The following is a 13,429-nucleotide window of genomic DNA, read 5'->3' on the forward strand; positions in this document are numbered from 1 at the left end:
GACTCAGTTATCTCACCTATAAAGTTGGGATTAAGACTGTGAGCACTTTGTGGGACATGAACTGGATCCAACCTGATTATCTTGTATTTACCCCAGCATTTAGTACAGTGCCTGGCACATAGTGAGCACTTTCATTCATTCATTTCTATTTATTGAGTGCTTACTTGGAAAGTACAATACAGCAATAACTAGAGACAATCCCTGCCCACAGTGGGCTTACGGTCTAGAGGAAGGGAAATGGGCATCAAAACAAGTAAACAGACAGCACTTAATAAGTACCATAAAAATCTGAGACCTAATAATTTAAATAAAATAAATCTGGGAAGCTTTTTATTAGTAGAAAAGTCCTCATGTTCAGTTATAAATCCAAGAGGCTAAACTTGGTTGGATTTTGGAAGGGGAGCTGACATTTTCTCAAATCCTTCACACCCGAAAGAGTTCTTTCTCTGGTGGTTCCAGAAGAGATTCCTTTTGGACATAAACCCAAATAGATATTCATGTCTGTCTGCGTTTCAATGTCAGAATTAGATGCTCTGTATGTCCAGAAGCTGGAATATTTATTGATATTTAAAATTTCATGTTCCCCAGATTGATGTTTGCGCATGAGAACAAATGACTGGTGACTTCCCTGTGGTTTGAGCAGGTGTAGTGTGAAGATTGTTTAACAAGAGCTCTGCTTTCTGCCTTTTGATTTTCTGGGAAATGAGAAACCAAATCTCTAGAGAGTGCCCAGGTGGGGAAATGGAAATGAGTGATGATAAATATAAATAACTCAGATCTGCCTTCTCCTTGGTTGGGGCTGGGCTTTACTAATTCACGATCTTGTTACTTTTCCAAATTTATGGGGTTTAAAACATTTAGAGTATTCTTTGACATATTAAAATATGACTTGAAAGACTCAGACTAGTAAGTGGGACTTTTTTATTTTTTCAAACTCCAGCTCTTAGTGAGAGGCATTTGCAGTGTGAGCTTCCCAGCTGCCTCAGTCTGGGGTGTGAACGGCAGATCAATAAATGCAGGAAAGGATTGTCACTGTATGTCCAAAATTATACTTAGTAACTTCCTCCCTACCCACCATTCCATGCTGAAAGCAAAGAGCTGAAATGCACATTAATTAATCAATCTCTGGCATTTATTGAGCACCCACAAAGTATTAGGCACTGCATTAAGTGCTAGGGAAAATACAGCAGTAACAAGACCTGCATTTCCAGCCCTCAAAGAGTTTAGCATCCAACTTTTCTATCATCAATAACAATGTTGAGCATCTGTCATGTGCAGAGCACAGGGGACATCCAGAAGAGAATAAAGAGAAATAGCGTGGTCTACTGGAAAGGGCATGGTCAGAGGACCTAGATCCTAATCCCAGTTCTGCCAGTTTTTTTAATGGTATTTGTTAAGTACTTATTATGTGCCAGGCACTGTTCTAAACACTGGGGTAGATAGAAGGTAATCAAGTTGGACACAGCCCATGTCCCACCTGAGGCTCACAGTCTTAATCTCCATTTTACAGTTGTGGTAACTGAAGCACAAAGAAGTGGAGTGACTTGTCCAAGATCACACAGCGGACAAGTGGTAGAGCCGGGATTAGAACCCAGATCTTCTGCTCCCAGGCCCAGTGTTCCTCAAGGCCACTTGAGAAAATCAATAATAAAGAAATGATAATAATAATAATAATGGTATTTGTTAAGTGCTTACTGGGTGGGGGGGATACAAGGTAATCGGCTTGTCCCATGTGGGGCTCACAGCCTTAATCCCCATTTTATAGATGAGGGAACTGAGGCACAGAGAAGTTAAGTGACTTTCCCAAAGTCACACAGCTGACAAGTGGAAGAGTAGGGATTAGAACCCACAACCTCTGACTCCCAAGCCTGGGCTCTTTCCACTGAGCCCTACCTGGCCTCAGGAATTTAACAGTCTAATGTGGGTTATCAGACTCCTCCATACTTTGGCATTCTCTGTGAGAATGGCTTTAGGAGAGGCACTGACTGGAAGATTTAAAGGTGTGGCCAGGTAAGAGATTTTTGTGCCTTGTGAAACATGAGGGAAATGTGGCCGGGCAGCTTCCGCACAACCGTAGGAATATAGAGGAGGAGGATAGCAAAAAAAGAAGTTCCACACAGACCAAGGTTCAAGTTAAAGTTGGGTTGAAGAATTGACCTGAGGTCTGAAGGAAACAAGTACTTAGGTCTAAACCCTAAAGGTTAATGAGAAAAAATTTCAGCTTCTCTGAGTGGAAGGCACTAATCTCTTCTCCCTATTGTAGAAATGATGAACACACTAGTTAATTTGTATGTAATAATGATGGAGTCTAACCTCGTGCTTATCAACTTTTCATCCTTACAGAAAATAGAAACGGACTTTCCCATTGTGTACCTCAGATCCACCCGCAGCCCATTAGGCAGCTTTTTGTACCAACTGTTAGGCATAGCCTCACTGTAAATGCTGCTGTAACCTTTGACCTCATCCCTTCAGATCTTTCCTCCTGGGTGGAACTTCCTCCAGAAGTGGACAGCAGCAAAGTCTAATTAGAAACCAGATCATCAGCTCACATGCGATCAAAATTCAGAATGAGCCAGCTGCACGCAGATGGTTTCCTAAAAAGAGGGAGTGATGGAAAGAGAGTGCAAGCCATGGGGAGGTTAAAGGTAGTCATGAAGTAAAGTGTATTTCTGTGGAGGTTAAGCTGGTTGGGTCACTTAGAATGCAAAGTCAGGTTCCTGCCTTAGAGACCCTCAAGGTATCAAAGATGCAAATGTTGGAGAAAGAAGGAAGTTCTTAAGGAAGGGTTGTGAAAGAAAGGTCAGCTTAAATACCATTCCCCTTCCCACATGAAATTTCTTAAAGCTCACCTAAGCTTGTATGCTCCTTTGGAGGTATGTGACATTACCTTCAAAGCTCTCAGATTTTAGCGAATACTTAAAACAGCATACCTCTTTGTGAATTCTGAATTGGTGGTTCATGCTGTAGATCCTTAATTATCTTCTGAATGTGATGTGGAAGGAGCGGGAGGGAGTTGGACTTATCCCAATCCATCTGGTACAAGCTCATTCCTGGTCCAGCCAATTTTGGGATTTCCATTACTCCTGTCTAAGATGTTGGCAAATTGGGCAGCACATCTTTAGAAAAAAGATAATTTACTACAGTGGGGCTCCTAAAATGTACCTGATTCTGAATTAATAATAACAATGATGGTACTTGTTAAGTGCTCACTGTGAGCCAAGCACTATTTTCAGCACTGGGGTAGATACAAGTTAATCAGGTTGGACACAGTCCCTGTCCCTTATGGGGCTCACACTTTTAATCCCCATTTTATAGATGAGGTAACTGGGGCCCAGAGAAGTTAAGTGACTTATACCTGAGGTCACACGGCAGACAAGTGGCAGAGCAGGGATAAGAACCCAGATCCTTCTGATTCCCAGGCCTGTGCTCTATCCACTAAGCCAAGTCTTTGCGTCTCTAGTCACTCTGACATAGGGCAGAAGATGGCATCAGGTTAGACCCTTCTGCCACACCATGGAGATCACTACCTCAAGCTCCGTGCACACATGGTGCTCCATATGACACCATGCAGTAGCTCATAACCTAGAGAATTTCTCCCGGCGGACCCCTTTGTTGTATTAATCAGCTTTATTAAATGCTCAGTGTGTGCAATGTACCATACTAAGCTCTTAGGGATGTATAACAGAAATAATAGGTTGCATTCCCTCCCCAAGCCCCTACTGTTTCCAATGGGTTGGGTAGTTTTAAAATTTTAACTGATGCCTTCCCACTGACTGTACACCCTGAGCCAAATGCGTCATTCCCAAGTGTCATTTCAGTGGCCACCAGCCTGCCTTGTATAGTATCGATACAGGAAAACCAGGGCCAACATCCATCATTCCACCCTTAAATTGTTTCATCAATCAGGAGGATTTATTGTATGTTTTCCTTATCATGCAGAACACCACACTAAGTGATTGGGGGAACACAGTGGAGGAGAAAGACACAATCCCTGCCCTCTAAGGAGCTTACAATCTGACAGGGAAGACAGATGTAAAATTATTTACAGAAAGATGGAAAGATAACGGATAGCTCACTGGGGGCAGAGAACATGCCTACCAACTCTTTTATATTGTACTCTCCCAAGTACTTACTACCCTGCTCTGCAGAGAGCAGGTGTTCAATAAATACCGGTGATTGAAAGATGGACAAGTGAATGAAATGAGTGCTTAGATAATAGACGTTGTAAATAGATATGTCTAAAAGTGCAGTGGGGGGCTGTGAAGGTATAAATTTTAAGGTTTGGGTGGGGGCATAAGTAAGTGGCAAGATAAATGAGAGCAAGGGAAAGTGAGAAAGTTGGTTTCTGAGGGGAATAGAGAGTAGTGGGTGAAGAGGGCAGATAAGTAACAAGGGGACAGTTAGAGAGCCTTAAAACCACGGCCTGAAATTTTTGCTTGTTGCAAAAGGAAACCCACTTTATGTATTACTGAGTCAAATATAAGAGATCAAGTTCTCAAATCCTTTTTCCCATCTGGATGTCACTAATGTACTTTAGTTTGTACCCCCCAAACACCTTGATACTCACCCCACCTTCACCCCCAAAGCACTTATATGCAGTCCTTATACTCTGCTACTTCCCCTACACATAATTTATTTTAATATGATAATAATGGCATTTGTTAAGCGCTTACTATGTGCAAAGCACTGTTCTAAGCGCTGGAGGGGATACAAGGTGATCAGGTTGTCTCATGTGGGGCTCACAGTCTTAATCCCCATTTTACAGATGAGGTAACTGAGGCTCAGAGAAGTTAAGTGACTTGCCCAAGGTCACACAGCAGACATGTGGCAGAGCCGGGATTCAAACCCATGACCTCTGACTCCCAAGCCCAGGCTCTTTCCACTGAGCCACACTGGTTCTCTAATCTGTCTCCCCCATTAGATTGTTACCTCCTTTAGGGCAAGGATTGGGTCCACCTACTCTATCGTGCTCTCCCAAGCAATTAGGACAGTGCTGTACACTCAGTAATCACTCAATAAATGCCAATGATTAATTGGTTGAAGCAACATGGAAAGAGAACAGACCTGTGAGTCAGAAGAGCTGGTTTCTAATCCCAGTTCTGCCACTTGTCTGCTGTGTGACCTTGGGTAAATTGCAACTTCTCTGTGCCTCAGTTTCCTCATCTGTAAAATGAAAATGAACTACCTGTTCTCCCTCCTACCTAAACTATAAGCCCCAAGTGGGACAGGGACTGTATACAATGTGATGATCTTATATCTACCCTAGTGTTTAGTACAGGGCTTAACACATGGTAAGTGCTTAAATTACAATTATTATTATAATTATCATCTAAGCTCCTATTCTGGACTAGTCAGTGATTTTAGAGTTTTGGTTTATTCAGATTTGGTACTGACTTAGGCCACAGTGGGTTGGGGGCTATCATGACACAGGCTTGTAAGCAATACTCGAGGATAATGATAACAATAATAATTAAGGTATTAAGCACTTTCTATGTTCCAGGGACTGTACTAAGCACTGGGATGGATTCAAGCAAATCTGGTTGGATACAGTCCCTGTCCTACATGGGGCTCACAGTCTCAATCCTCATTTTACAGATGAGGTAACTGAGGCCCAGGGAAGTGAAGTGACTTGTCCAAGATCACATAGCAGACAAGTGGCAGAGCTGGGATTAGAACACATGACCTTCCGATTCCCAGGCTTGTGCTCTAGCCACTACATTAGAGAACATCAGAATTTTTCCATTATTATAATTAATGTGTTAATTACTCTACATCAAGCACTGTTCTAAGTACTGGGGTACATACCAGTTAATCCAATAGGACACAGTCCCTGACCCAGATGGGGCTCACAGTCTAAGTAGGAGGAAGAACAAGAATTGAATCACCATTTTACAGATGAGGTAACTGAGGCCCAGGGAAGTAAAGTGACTTGCCCAAGAACATACAGAGGCAAGTGGCAAAGTCAGGATTAGAACCCAAGTCTTCTGATTCCCCGGCTCATGCTCTTTCTACTAGGCCATGTTGCTCCTCATCTGTTTCGTACTGGGGAAGAGAGGTTTGGGAGAGAGAAAGTTTATTTTAAATTCAGGAAATTTGCTCTGGCAGGACCTGGTTTTAAAGCTAAAACTGGAAATAAAAAAAAATGCAAACAACTGGAAATGTCTTACACTGAACATCCCCTGAGAGAACAATAAGCAAGAATAGAAATTTCAGAGGAGAGACAGCACTTTCACCCAGCCAAACTATTCATGGGTACAACGGGTCAGGTAGATGTGAGAAATGAGATGGCAGGGAAGTGGCAGAAAATAACAGTGGTATTTCTATTTTTAAGGAAGGGAAGGCATCTCTGAAACCCAGACTTTATGAAATTCTGAATATTTTAAGAAATATTTGAATGTTAATGCATGCAATATGGAAATTTTTCTGTCTTCAAGAAACGTAATACCATTTCCTTTCTGTTTAGGGTTGTCACCTGTCTCTGTTATTGCGGCTCTGCCCTGGGCCTAGAAGAATGAATTTATAGAACATCTAGAAACCAGGCTTTGATTCAGGTGCTGCAGCCATATGAGTTTCCTACTACTGTTTGGCTAGTTGCTGGCTTCACTCCAAAACAGCTTCAGTTGTTAATAACTGGTTCACCTTTCCCTGCTTCAGGTCCCTCCAGAGGATAGTTCAACTAACAAACCATTATCTATGATGTGCAGCATTCACGCATCGAAGATGGAGGTTAGCAGAAATACCTGCCCTTTCTTCAGGAGTTTCTGCTCAATCAAAATCCATCCTATTCCTTCCCAAAAGAGCAGCATAAGAGACTGAGAAAATGCAGGCCTGGGATTGGGGGGAGGGAAGAAGCCTGGAAAAGAAGGAAGGCATGAAAGCCAGGATCCCCATCACCAGGTCTCCTAGCCATCCCCCACCCCTCCCCACAACCGTCTCTTCTCCCTCAGGCACCGGTAGAACCAGTATGCCTGGATAACCTGCTCATCTCTCTAGTGTGACTGCTGCTGCTGCTGCTCTGAATTTCCTTCATTTGCCTGGTTCAGGAACAGGGGTTGGGGATGGGGAGAGGAGGGAATAAGTACATGACAGGCTGACCAATTTAACTTCTAGGCCAAGCAAGTTGGACGTAGCTCCTCAGACTACCATGCATTGATCCGATAAGGCCCACTTCCTCTATCCACTCTGCCACATCCTATCTCACCTCCTAAGTCTCTTTAGGGGCAGTAGCATGGTGTAGGGGATAGAGCTTGGGACTGGGAGTCAGAAGGTCATGGTTTCTAATCCCAACTCCACCACTTGTCTACTGTGTGGCCTTCGGCAAGTCACTTCACTTCTCTGTGTCTCAGTCCCCTCATCTGTAAAATGGGGATTAAGACTGTGAGCCCCATGTGGGACAGGGACTGTGTCCAACCTGATTTGCTTGTATCCACCCCAGCGCTTAGTACAGTGCCTGGCTCATAATAAATGCTTAACAAATACCACTATTATTTTTTTTTAATGTTTTCATTCCCTGGAACTCCAATCCTTGCATCATCACCTGCCCTCAAGGCCTTACCAAACCCTCCCCTGCTCTGGGCTGGTCCCTCGTCTCTAATGTGTCTCACTGCTGCCTCCCTCCCTTCTGTTCCGCCTCAGTTGGACCCTCCAAAGTTGCAGGGGTCGGGCATGATTGGGTCTGATTATGGGCACAGTGTTGTCCTGGTGGTAGTTAAGGGAGGAATGCAAGCTTTAAAGAGCAGCCGAGAGGACTGGGGGGATAAGGAGTGTACATCTGAGTGATACACCACCTTAAACTTGCCTCTCCAGAAGTGAAATTTACCACATTGTTAAATACCCATTTTCTCTTCTTCTCACCCCCTGGTCCTGTTACTGATCTCCCTTGCCATTTGACAAGGTTCCGTGACTAGCATGAACTGAAACAGAAGAGATAGGTGGTGAGGAATGCTAATGAAGATCAGAAATTTGAGCCCCTTGGATGAACACAGTACAGATGGGCCCATCGTGATTATTTTGAGCTATGTAGAGCTTGTCAATCGATCAACTATATTTCTTGAGCGCTTTCTGTGTGCAGGGTTTGGAGAATACAATATAACAATATACCAGACACATTCCCCAGGCTGACTTGAGTAAAAAATTTCAGAAAAGCATGGAATGAAATGATAGAAGCCAATATGGTGGCATGGTGTCCTTGGTTATTTTCAAAAGGTGTCAAGATGTAAATGTGTTTCTGATTGATCTGCCCCCATATCCATTTACTGTACTTTCTCCTTTACTCCTTGTCTTTTTTCTCCCTCATTTGAGCCTCCTCCCCTCCATTTTCCTTTCCTACTACTCTTTCCCCCCTCATCTTAGCACCCACTTTCCCTTCCCTCCCTCTTTCTCATGCTCTCTGCTTCCCATCAGCCAAACTTATAAAATTCTGCACTTAATTAAATCCAAGCAAACCACACTTCCCTCATGCCTGACCCAAGTTTCAGGGCCCCTGCTGTGTGCCAATGAGCAGCTCAGAGGGCTCTCTCAGTAGGTTATCATCCTCTGTGCCACTCCAGGGGCCTTTGTATCTCTGAATAAGCATTGATACTAACAGTCAAGCAAAAGGACTAGAAGATGTAATTAAAGACATCAGAATAAACCCTCTCAGTGTGAAACCATAGTTCAGGAAGCAAGGGTTGTAAAGAGGCTGGAGTGGGGATCCATATTCTATTCCTTTCTCTTTTTTGGAATAATCTCACTCTTTAGTACCCATTCATTTTTTGTTTTGTTTTGTTGGGTTGTTTTTTGTTTGTTTGTTTTCTCACTATGGCAAAAGATGCAAAGTTTCAATTAAGGTAAGATCAACTCCTTTTGTTAGTATGATAGGAAATGCCTTCACCCAGGGACTAGGCAGTAGAGGTTTGTTTCCCTTTCGTGGAAAGAGGAGAGTATGAAGAAGAGGAGGAGGAGGAGGAGGAGGAAATTAGAGGCAGAGATAAAGTTGGTGGTGATTGTGGTTTCTGCTGCTGACGTGCTGATTGAACAGTGATATCAGTCTAGTGGAGAAGGGTGTGCAGTGGTCTATAAATAGGATGATGATTTGAGAAGTGGTGATCATAACTAGATTCGGCTTGACCTATGCTATTTCACTGATTATAACTGAGTTTACCAATATTGCTGAAATTTACTATTAAATCCAATGATGGTACATGACAGTAATAATCTCCCCTCCTATCTGCCCCCTGCCCCGCAGCTGACAGGGTGCCAAGAACAGAAAGTCTCTGAAAATTGTACCACAGTTGCACTGTGGCCTTGTGACATTTTAGTGGGTGGTAGAACCTTTTTAACATAATGATATTAAAAAATTAGCAGAGGCATATGAAAATTCAGCCATCATTGGCGTCTCTAGCTTCCATATCTGCAGCAGTCTCTTCTAATCTTTTTGTGTCTCTCTATGACCATGTGGAGCTGCTATGGGACAGAGACAACTCAACAGCATAAGACAAGACAAGATTGACTATATTGAGTCATATTTGGTCCCAGCTTCAGAGAGGAAAAACGTTGACCCTGGGTCATCAGAGTAAGAGGTCAACAACACTGATTGTTTGGAACTTCAGTCAATTTGATGATGCCCTCTAAGACTCTCAGCTCCTTGTGGGCAGAGAATGTGATTACCAGCTCTGTTGAACTGTACTCTCCCAAGCATTCAGTACAATGCTTTGTGTGCACTAAGTGCTCAGTAAATACCATTGATTGATTGATTTCCACAAAACAAAGCAAAGTGCTCCAGGTAATATGCTATTTTTAGGGCACTGTGAGGTAGCAGAATTGAGCTCAAAGTATAACACAATATAGTCTTTGACAAGAAACTTACCAACTTGAAGGAGGAGGAAATCCCTGGTTCTAAACTGTTGTATTTAGCACTCCAAAGCTGGCCTGACTGAAGTCGAAGTGGCCAGATTGGGGTGGCATGATTTAAGAAGTGTTGTGGGGACTGCAAAAGGCAAATAAAATTGAGGCTGGGCTTCTCCCCCTTTTAAACTGTGAGCCCACTGTTGGATAGGGACTGTCTCTATTTGTTGCCAACTTGTACTTCCCAAGCGCTTAGTACAGTGCTCTGCACACAGTAAGCGCTCAATAAATATGATTGATTGATTGATTGATTGATAGTTTTGGAGGTTATTTTCCCATTGCATTTCTGGGTGAGTCAGATAAACACTGGCAATAGGTAGATTTTAAGTAGAGTAGATCAATAAGTAGACTTAATGTGACCAGGACCCTCCCCAATTATTCCTCCACCTGAATGATGGTAAGAGGGAACCCCTGCTATACAGCAGCTTCAGGAATAGGTACGTGTGTAGAAATAGGACTCTCCCTTCTTTTGGGTTTTATGGCAGATTTAGAAACTGCAGGGAGCAGCCAATGGAGGGGACAGAAGTGACTATGGTAGAGGTGGTGATGGCAGCAGTAGTATTAGCAGTGGAGGCATTGGCACAGGTGGAGGTTATACGGCAGAGTGGTTAGAGCACAGGCCTGGGAGTCAGAAGGTCGTGGGTTCTAATCCCGGCTCCTCCCCTTGCCTGCTGTGCGACCTTGGGCAAGTCACTTAACTTCTCTGTGCCTCAGTTACCTCATCTGTAAAATGGAGAGTAAGACTATAATCCCCATGTGGGACAGGGACTGTGTCGAACCAATTTGCTTGTATCCATCCCAGTGCTTAATACAATACCTGGCACATAGTAAGCACTTAACAAATACCACCGTTATTTCTCTCCTTTCACCTGCTATTGAGTTTTTTAATGGTATTTGTTAAGCGCTTACTATGTGCCAGGTATTGTACCAAGTGCTAGGGTAGATGCAAGCTAATCAGGTTGGACACACTCCATGTCCCTCATGGGGTTTTAATCCTCAATTTACAAATGAAGTAACTGAGGCACAGAGAAGTTAAGTGAAGTCACACAGTAGGCACGTGGTGCAGCTGGGATTAGAACAGAGTTCCTTCTGAATCCCAGGCCCGGGCCCTAGCCCCTAGACCGTGCTGCTTCCCAACCTGTTATTCCTTATTTTTCACCATAGGTGTTCATCACAGTGAAAGTGAAAGGTTTGGGGCCAAGAGGAAGCATATGCAAGAGTCTGAGAGGGCCATGCTACAGGTTAGTTTTTAAAACAAGAGTTCCAGGTTGTAAACTCAGAATTCTCAACTGTAATTATTTTGAATTAATCTTCCTGTTGAACTCCGGAAGTCCCAGCTCTGCATATTTAAAACAAGAGTAAATAAATCAGTACAGCCTACTGCAATTGTATTCTATCTCAATATGAAGAGCATGACTAATGTGAAATTCATAACAGGATTTTAAACTAATCATTTAATCACCTTCCAGTTGAGAAGACAGGAGTGGGCTGATAAGGGCAGTTCCTTTTCCCTGGCTGTGGGGATGCAGTGGGGCAGGGAAGCTGTGGTCAGTTAGGATGAACAAGTCAGAAGCCCAGATTGGTGAGTGGCTGAGAAAGAGAAAACAAGGGATACAGACATCAGAGATTTGGGGCCGTGTATTCCAAGTACCCCTCTCAGGAGCGCACCTGGAGAGTCTCCAGTTTTCTACCAGTCTCAGCTACGGGAGGAAGAGTCAAGCAGAGGCATACCCATTCCATTCCTAGCTTGGGCAGTGGCTAGTGAGTGGAAGGCATTCTGCTACAATTCAAAACTCACCTATGCTGTGCAGCAGCAGTATGGGAGAGAGTCGAGGGAAGAGACTCAAGTTTACCGTGTGCAAGTAGGCAATGGTAAATCACTTCCAGATTTTTATCAAGAAAACTCTATGGATACACTACCAGAACGATTGCAGATCGAGGTGGGGTGTTCTGGGAGAGCTATGTCCATGGAATCGCTATGGGTTGGAAATGACTAGACTGCAAAAGACAAGACAATTCCAAATACTAAACAGGAATTATAGGCCTCTGGCCATTAAGCCTAGTGGAAAGAACACTAAATGAGAATCAGAAGACCCAAGTTCTAGTTCCAGCTCCACCATTTGCCCATGGGGTGACCTTAGGCAAGTCACTTCTGGGCCTCAGTTTCCTCATCTTTAAAATAGGGATAAGCAACATGGCCTAGTGGAAAGGGCTCAGGCTTGGGAGTCAGAGAACCTGGGTTCTAATTCTGGCTCTGTCAATTGTCAGCTGTGTGCCCCTAAGCACATCACAACTTTTCTTTGCCTCAGTTTCCTTAACTTCCTTAACCCAAGTTAACTTGTATCTACCCCAGCACTTAGAACAGTATTTGGCAAATAGTAAGTACTTAAAAAATACCATTTTTATAAAAATACTTGTTCTTCCTCCCCTTAGACTGTGTGCCCTGCATGGGCCAGGGATTGTGTCTGATCTGATTATCTTACATCTACCCCAGGACTTGGCACATAATAAGCATTTAATAAAGAATTGTAATTATTATGCTTAGTTCCCAGACATTTTTGGTGGCCTGTGGGGCTATCATCAAAATCCCAAATGAAATTAGTCCTATGGTACCCAAATGGTTGTTATTTTGATGCATGATGTTTTTTTTCATATTTGGCCTAATAAAGTACACCTCTCTTCCTATGGTCTTCTCTCAGGAGGATTCCATGAAATAGATGACCGGACAATTCTCAAATCAACTCCCTAAACCATCACCACTTTGCTAGGCATTATTGTGCAGAGCAATCACATGGAGATTTGCAACCACATTAAAATGAAAAGCCATCACCCCAAAAGCAAATAATTAGTTAAAATCAGTTAAAAACAACTCTGCTTTAAGATTAGAGTTCAAAGAATCAATCCTCCTATGCCTTGGAGTTTAAATGCTGAACTGTAATTTGAAGTTCTTTTACCCTTGGAGACAAACGTTCCCTGCAACCCTTGTTATGCAAAATATTCTGAAATGAAATTTAAATTCAGTATTTGGTGAAGGGCTTCAGATGAATTTATTAACTGATTTTATTTATGTTGCTTTTCTTATATTTCTCATTCTATCTTCTTGTTATCTTTTATGAAGTACTAGGACTGGTGGTTATTTTACCTTTGTGAATAGTGTTTTCAAATAGAAACTCAATAAAAATCCTTCGGTGCACACAGACCATGCAGTGTCCCATCTAGCCTCCTGTTTTGTAGAGATTGCTATCTTGCAATTTTAATATTACTGTTTATTTGTCATAACTTCCATCCAAAATATGACAAAGGACTTCTCAACTATTTTCAACATACAAAGAGAAACTAAGGCAAAAGTTCAACACTGTGGCTTATTCAAGGTCATGCATTTGGACGTCAACAGTAGCCCTGGGCATCTGTCTCCAACAGTAGCCCTGGGCATCTGTCTCACAGTCTTCTCCTCTGTTTTCCCTCTGTTCAAACAAATGATCTAAATATGTATTTGATTTTTCTACAATCTGTACAAATCACCTAAAGGCCTGTGGGAGCATGT

The 13,429-nt window shown here is 42.8% G+C and overlaps 1 non-coding gene across 1 annotated transcript; it reads left to right on the plus strand.

The window, feature by feature from the left end:
- Positions 1-11,535: 11,535 nt before the first annotated feature.
- On the plus strand, positions 11,536-11,673 carry LOC119942950. The gene has a single exon (XR_005455442.1). It is a non-coding gene; the product is annotated as a small nucleolar RNA SNORA7 (small nucleolar RNA).
- The last annotated feature ends 1,756 nt before the right edge of the window (positions 11,674-13,429 follow it).

The sequence above is a fragment of the Tachyglossus aculeatus genome, chromosome 21, assembly GCF_015852505.1.
Source record: "Tachyglossus aculeatus isolate mTacAcu1 chromosome 21, mTacAcu1.pri, whole genome shotgun sequence".
Taxonomy (NCBI): domain Eukaryota; kingdom Metazoa; phylum Chordata; class Mammalia; order Monotremata; family Tachyglossidae; genus Tachyglossus; species Tachyglossus aculeatus.